Below are 8,107 nucleotides of genomic sequence, written 5' to 3' on the forward strand. Positions count from 1 at the left end.
GCCGCTCTCCCGGCGCCCCGAGCCTGCAGGAAAGTTTCTGCGGCACTCGCAGGCCCGCCCGGGGTCCCTGTGGGCAGCACCTCGGGAATGGGCAGTCGGGAGCTGCCCGGGGACGGGGAAGGGGCTCTTGGAGACCCCCGAGCAGTGCCATCCTTCATGGGAAGAGGGTCCGTGCTGATCCCTCTGGGCGTGCTCCGGGGTGTGAGGGTGAGGCAGGCCTCGGCTGAGCCCCGGAGCCACCCCAAAGCCAAGGGGCTAAAATACACCCGGGAAAAGGCTGCATTCCTGTAAGTGCTGCCCAGCCCCTGCTCCATTTCTGGGCTGGGTTTGTGCCAAAGTTGTCATGTCCAGTGTGAGGGGGGGGCTGCTTGAGATCGGGGGGACTCAGTGCCACCATCCTCTTGTGCCTGGCAGCAGCATCTGTTCCTCACAAGTGGTCCTTGCCAGAGTATCCCCGTTTTTCCTGAAAAAATGTTGTTTATTATCATTGTTCTGGTTAAATTTACTCGTGTGCCTCTTCTGACTGTCACACTCATCCAGTGCCAGCTGAAGTGTGCAGATGAGTCGTGTGTATCAATTCATGCTTGGCAGATTAGGACCTTAGCTGGGCTTGTGCCCTGGGCTGCCCAGCTGGGATTTTTTTATGTCTTCATCTGCTTGCCACGATTTAGGGAAATGATCTTTTATGACTAAAAACCTAAATGAAAAAAGAAGGAACACTCTGTTCTTTAACTCTCAGTACATAAAATCCTTGAATATTGTTTTTTTAGGGTTAAGACCCTCATTACCTTCTCCCTGTCAGTGACACAACGTCCAAGGCTCCGTGGTGCCTCAGGACCCCCATTCTGGGTGGCACCATTTGGTTATTTTGGGCACAGCAGGGTGGCTGCAGAGCACAGTGCTTTCCCCAGCCACCAAACTGCCTCATTTTGCAGCTGTGCTTGATGTGTCTGCAGAAATGACACCGTTGAGGGGGTTCCTGTGTCTGTGAAGATCAGGGATGGGGTTGGAGACAGCAGCTCCTGGAGATTTCCAACCTCAGCATTAGGGGAAGATGAGGAGCTGCTCCTCATTACTGACACCACAGCCCTGCCTGGGGTGATTTATCCTCACCCAATGCACTACAAAATCCTTGCCCAGAGATCCTCCTGCCTGTCTCTTTCAATCTGGACAGAGGAACTTTGTTTCCTAATTATTTCTCTGCAGCTCGATGTGTTCCTAACCCCCTCAGGCTCCGGAGAGAGGTTGAAATGCCATTGCTTGTCTTGCCTGCCCTTGTGCTCAGCCCTTTGCTGCCCTTCTGGAGATATTAAACAATCTGCCTGGAGCCCTCAGGATCTGCAGTTTCCCCAGCTTGGAGCAGACTGGTGTCTAATGCACTTTTCCAGCGCTGCTCTGCTGAAGAAGCAGAAGAGGATTGTTAGAGACAGGCTAAAGAGAAAGGGCAGAGCAGGCAATGAGCACCATTACACCGTCCCAGGGGGCCCTGCCTGATCTGCTCTTCGCTTTCCTCCTCTGCAGATGGGGCTGGGGGCACAAATCCTGTCACAAATGATCACCCACATTTAACCACCTGCTGCCTCTCGGCCCCTGCCTGCCACAAGGGTTTCTCCCTCACCTCCCGTGGGTTTCCCCTCCTCTCCAGGTGGGGTTTGTGCACAGCCCCAGGGCAGAGCAGGGCTCAGCAGCCCAACACCATCTCCTTGTGTCCTCCATGTGCTTGCAGGTGTGAGGGCAGACAAGCAATGTCACCAGAGACGTGTGTGAGGGATGTGGGAGCCGGGGTAGAGCTGCAAAGATGCAGAACACACTCACTGAACCTTCTGCTGGGTGCTCAGGGGACCTCAGCTGGGCTGACCCCGCTGAAATAAGGGGAAGCTCAATTATCCCTTCACTTAGCGAATCTAGAGCTGGCTTAAAAGCTGCTAAAGAGAAATTTTGTCTGCTCGGTTTCCTGAGAGGGGAGGTGCGTGTGGAAACGTCTGTGAGCTTCCTCCTGGCCCTCTCTATAATGGTCCTGAAAGTCCCTCCCTGGTGGAAAGCAAAGGGTTAATTGTAAAAGCACTTGAGAGTTTGTTTGGAGAGTAAATACACATTTCTGGCACCCAGAGGGTACAAAGAGCCTAAATTTCGCTGTCCTACCTCGTGGGAAATGTGGGTGAATGTTTGCACAAGGATCCAGGCTGTCACTTCGGGGAGCTCAGGATTTCCCCCGCCTGCCCATGTACGGGCACGGTGATGGATGGGCAGCCAGATGGAAGGACTCACCCAAAAATATCCTGCCCGACTCCGGGGGCCAGCGGGAGAGGCAGGGATGGGCGGGAGGAGGCTCGGGTTTCCGTCCTGCTGCTCGCATGGCTCGGCTGAGGAGGAGCGGCCGGAGGGAGCGCCCGGGGCCGCCTGGAGCTGCTGCTTAGGGCGCGCCTGGCTCTGCCCTAGACGTACGTGCCTTTTCTGCTGCCTGCTCTCTGGGGGGGTCCGTCCCGTGCACAGAGGCTGAGCTTGGGGCTGGACAGCAGCGAGCTGCCGGCCTCGGGGTGTTCCTGTGGGATGGCAGCTCCAGGGGGCTGTGCTCAGTCCCGCCTGGCTGGCACAGGGCTTTTGGCCCTAAAATTCACAGCCATGCTTGGAGCAGTGGCAGCCGGGTTAAAAATGCCCATGGGCACCTTCTGCCACTCTGCCTGAGTCCAAGGGCAGGAGAAAAGAAAAAAAGCACAGATTAAATGGGATTCTTGCTAAGTGTGAGCACTCATCCAGGTCCAGGATGCCTCTGCCATGATTCTCCTGCTCATCTTTCCATGAATCCAAGGAACTGCCTCAGTTTAGCACAAGGATGGTCCCTGCAGCTGACAGGCTGTTGTTGTCTCTTAAGTTCTCAATTTTCCGCAAATGGATGAGAAGAGGCTTCTTTGGCAGAGCTTGCACCGACCCAGGCTCTGTAGCTAATTAGTAATCAGTTCCTCCGGGCGTGATTACCAGCTTGGACATTTGTCAGCTTCCAGAAAGTCAGCCTGGTGGATTGCAGCAGCAACTGTTGCTTTGGCTGCCCATGGGCATCCGGGCCTTGCTGTTCCAGGAGAAACTGCAATGGGGAGCCATAAAATACAGGGCCAAACATCCTCTATTTTCAGGATGTTTATGTGGCAGAGAAAAGACAGAATTCTGCTCTTGTCCTCCTCAGATGGTTAGGAAAGGGGGAACACCCACCAGCACACCTGGTTCAGTGGGAAGAGGCTTTGGGACCATTCCTGGCTTGGTGGGAAGAGGTTTTGGGACCTTCCCCACCATTCTGTCCATAAAAGGAGCCCCAGTGTGCTCAATGTCCTCCTCAGGAGCTGCCCTGGGGCTCTGGCATGGCCGTGTCACCCTTCACTGGAGAACAGCAAAGTAGGTCACTGCCTGTGCTCAGGGCTCTTTCTGCTCTGCAAAAATATTTACAGCATCTCTCTGGATCCTGCCCGTCCTGCAGCGACCTCTCCCTGACCCCACGCCTCGTTCCCGAGCGCTGCACGCAATTTGTTTTGGAGCCCTGAGCGTTTCTCTTGCGTCCCTGCCAGGCTGGGCTGGAGTGGGAACATCTCATTCATCCTTCTCATGAATCAGCCAGGCCAGGAGCCAGGAGAGCTCCGGGCTCAGGTGCCCCTGCCCTGCTGTCCCCTGGCAGTGCCTGGTGACACAAACTGCAGGTCTAGAGGGAGCTGGGGAAGGAATTGTTCCCTGTGAGGCTGGCACAGGTGCCCAGAGCAGCTGGGGCTGGCCCTGGATCCCTGGCAGTGCCCAAGGCCAGGCTGGATGGGGTTGGAGCAGCCTGGGACAGTGCAAGGTGTCCCTGCCCTTGGGAATGAGGGGATTTAGGGTCCTCCCAACCCAAACCATTGTGGGGTTCTGTGGCAGGGACAGAGGGCAGGAGGGAGCAGCCCTTCCCAGGGCTGTGCCAGCCTGGTGGACTCCCTGGGCATTCACCTGCTCCCTCCTGAAGCCATTGGCACTTTCTGCTTCCACAAGGGGATGGGAGCCCTGTGGTGTGACAGAACATGCTGCGGCTCCTTTGAGCTGCTGCCTGTGATTTCCCTGAGCTCCTGCAGCTCCTGTGATGTTCCTGCTCCCTGGTTGTCCTCTCTGGTTTTATCTGCTTTTCATCATGTCTCTCTCCAGGCTGGAGACTCCTCCTGGTCTATTTGGCCTTGCCTTGCACAAATCACTTTGAAACCCACAGTTACCTCTGGAATTAGTTGAATAATCTGTTTCTCTGTGCTGTTTCAGCTCTGAGGAGGGGAGCCAGAGGTGTGTGTGACTCCATGGTGGGTTTGTCTGGAAAAAAAAAATCCTTCCCTAAAATTTGGGGTTTTGACCATCTCTGAGAGCTGTTGGCTTTGTGGCATTATCTGCTGTGGCTGTGGCTCTTTCCTGAGTGCTGATTTGCAGAGCTCTCTGTGCCTGTGCAGGAAGATGTTTGCCCCCTCTCCCTTTGGATCAGTTGGAATTTATGGATGCTAATTTTTGTCTGACATTTTATCACGAGGTCGGTCAGTGCCACAGGATCTTCCTGTTTGCAGTCTGGTTTTGGTGGGACTCCAGTGGATAATTTGCAGTCATCCCCATCCCCTCTGAAGCCATGCAGTCCTGGAGAGCCTGGTGGGACCCCACTGATGTTTGCTTCAGTGCTCCCCTTCTGTTTGTCTCCTGCCTTCCAATCTCCCTTCATCCCATCACGTCCTGGCCCGGCAGGTGTGGTGACAAACCTGCCTCTGGGGGTTTATTTCTGCAAGACTTTGTGGCTTTGTTCGGTGTGAAGAGACTCTTCCTCCTCCCACGTGCCTCTATTATTTTCTGCTTCCATAGCAGGGACTGTTCTGCAGGAGTCTGGAACATAGAGAAGTTTTTTTGTCTCCATGCTCCAACCCTTGCTGTTTGTAGCAGCTTGGGGCTGGGCGGAGGGGAGGATTTTCCCAGCAGTTTATTAGCAGGAATTAGCACTTTCCCCATCTTGCAGACTTCAATTTGTTTTCACATAAGCCTGAAGGCTACTGACAAACGTGGCTGAGGATGTTCTGGCTTGGGGCGAGGGGAGTGAGATACTGCCAGGATTGTGTCCCTTGGGATGGCACAGGCAGGAGGGGAGGGTTGGCCGTGGGCTCTCAGGAACAGCTCTGGAGGCCGTGGCCAGGGAATTGTTCTCTTTTCAGGTGAATAATCTGTTCAGGTTTAAGATCTGTGGTGGTTGGTTGGTGTGAATGATGAGCCTGGTGCTGTCCCTGCAGCACCCTGTGAAAGGCTGGGTGGTTTTCCTGAGGAATCTGGTGTGCAGAGCCTCCAGAATTCCCAGTGGGACTGGCAGAGCCTCCCCCAGGGATTGTTTCTCCAGCAGTGAGTCCTGGTTCCTGCTTTTCTTGAGCCCTGGTGTTGATAGAGCCTTTCAGAAGAATTTATGTGTTCTCCCAGGCTGCCCTACAAACCCAGGGGGAGAAAGGGATGATGTCCTTGCTGGGAAGGGCTGGACACTGGGAAATCTGCTCCTCAACAAAGAGCTCCCACAGCAGAGAGGGGCCTGATGCAATCCACAAATAGCCTGGAGAGGGCTGAGTCAGGAATTTCCTGGCAGGGCTGGCGACCTTGGCTCTGCAGGCTGAGTGCTCTGGGTTTGCCCCTTCTCCCGAGGCTGGGAATGAGCCCTGGGAGCCCAAGGACAAGGGATGGGAGCAGAGCTGTGTCCTCAGCTTGGGATGTTGTGCTGCAAGTGCTCAGCTGAGAAAATTTGCATTTTATTTGCATATTTACACAGTAGAATGGGCTGGTTGCAAGTCACAGAATCACAGAAGGATTTGGGCCGAGGGAACCTTAAAGGTCCTGCAGTTCCAGCCCCCTGCCTTGGGCAGGGAACCTTCCACAGCCCAGGCTGGCTCCACCAGACCTTGCACGACTCCAGGCTGGTTTTTCGTATCAAAGAGATGAGGAGGCCCCAGCCCAGGCCTGAGGAATGGGAGAACTGCTCCCCTCACCTGCAGGAGCCCAGGATGTGCAGGATGAGCTTTCCCTCCCTCCTTTTCCCCAGGGTTATTTGGGCTTTGCAGTCCCCAGGGACATCAGCATGGCCGGTTTGCCTTTGTGCCTGCTGGGAAGCAGCTCTGGCAGCCCTTCCATCCCCCTGGGCAAAGGGAATGGCTGTGCCTCCCTCCCACTGGATCTCTGCCCCTCTGGGAGGGCCAGCGCTGGGAAATTGCACTGGGGCTGGGGATGCTGAGCTGCCTCTGCCCCCCATGGGCTGCTGTGGGATCAAAGAAGAGGGAAAAGGTTTCTCAGTGGCGCTGTGCCTCCTGTGAGCCTGTCACACAAAACATTCACGTGCACCAGGCCAGGAGGGACGGCGAGGTGTGGGGCTCGAATGCTGAGGCAGGGCTGTCTAATGAGGAAAGTGGCTCTGGACCTGGAAGGTGCAATTTCTACTTTTATCTTCTAGAAAACAGCATTTGCCAGTGGGGGGAAAGGCTTGTGGAGCTTTGCACTGACTCACTCTTCCTGTTCATTTTCCACGTGAAACGCACAAAATGCTAATTTCTGTGTGAGGCCTGTGGTGCTAAATTGCCTGTGCTTGTCGGCTGGATGGATTTGTCACAGGGCTCAGCTGCTCTGCACAAGTTCTGAGCAGCAGCAGCTCCTGACGTGGACAGTCCAGCTGTCTGTGGGGATGGGAGCTGGGATGCAGGAATTTAATGTGGGAGACTTCCCACATGGTGAGTGTGTGTGTAGAGATGGGTGAGGGTGCGTTCTGCAGGTTTGTACCCAAACCAGGGCTGGAGCCAAAGCTGCTCAGGCCTGGGAATGACGGCTGGGGTTGGGATGGGCCTGTTCACACCCTCAGAGCTCTTCAAACTCTTTGAATCAGGAGGTCTCAAACCCACCATGGGCCCCTGTGACACCTCTGGGGAGGGACAGGGGATGAGGGCCTGGGGCTCTTCGTCAACAAGGCAAGGCAGAGCCAGCAGTGCCCTGGCTGCTGCTCACAGAGAGAGGAGGTGCTGGCAGAGGAATCAGCTCTGAAATGAGCACCCTGGGCCTGCCATGGGGCTGTCCCTGCAGGGCTGGGAGGGTGTCCTGCCCCACAGCCTGGCTCCAGGGAGCAAACCTGTGTCCCCACACACTCCAGCCATTAGGAGACCGCACAGGGATGTCACTCAGAGGGGAAAAAAAACCCCAAACCGTAAAGAGAGGGGAGAACAACTGTAACCTGGTAACCAGAAGAGCTGTGGGAGGAGAAACAAACACGAGATGATTGTATATATTTAAATAACTATAGGAAAGGAAAGGAAAGGGCAGCATTCCCGGTGTGCCTTGGCTCCCTGGGGAGGCTCGGGGAGCCTGGTGCTGCCTGGGGTGGCTGAGGATGGACCAGGATGCAGGACAGGCTCTGCAGCCATGGCTGGGTCAGGGGGGACAGGACATGGCAGCCCTTGCTGTGCCCAAGGACCCTCTGGAGAGGTGTCCCAGCCCTTGAGTGCCATCCAGACACCCATCCTATGATGGTCTGGGCCAGCAAAGAGCAGCTGCAGGCTCCTGCCCAGCCGGTGCCCGTTTGCTGCCCAGAGCTTGGGCTGTGCCAGCAGCTCGTGTCCTGTGTGGGTGCCAACAGCCAGAGACCAGACCCTGCGTGTGATTCTGCCCCCCTGTTTCAGCCAGGGATTGTCCTTTCGTGCCCTCAGAGGTGACAGGAGGCACAGCAGCAGCTCCTGGGTGCTGCAGGGACTGCTGGGTCCCAAACCGTGAGGTGGCTTTGCCTGAGGAGGGGATGTTGGTGCTCATCCAGGCTCCCTGGCCATGCTCCTGGGGAAGGATGGCCTTGGAGCAGATCCTGCCAGCAGGGCCTGCTGCCTCTGGCTCCTTTGGCAGCTCGGAGTGGGAGAGGAGAGGTTCAGACTGGAGGTTATGTAAGAGCCTGCCCCAAATGTAGGTGCACCTGTTCTATTTGCACAGCCCTGCCCGCAGAAGGAGAAGATATCTCCAGAAACTTCTGGTGCTGACAGAGCAGAGGAGTCCCTGAGGGCTCTGGGGCTCCTGGCAGGTCTGGGCAAGTCCACCCCGCAGCAGCGTGGGGTCTGTGGTGACCCTGCTG

The sequence above is a fragment of the Geospiza fortis genome, unplaced genomic scaffold, assembly GCF_000277835.1.
Source record: "Geospiza fortis unplaced genomic scaffold, GeoFor_1.0 scaffold27, whole genome shotgun sequence".
Taxonomy (NCBI): domain Eukaryota; kingdom Metazoa; phylum Chordata; class Aves; order Passeriformes; family Thraupidae; genus Geospiza; species Geospiza fortis.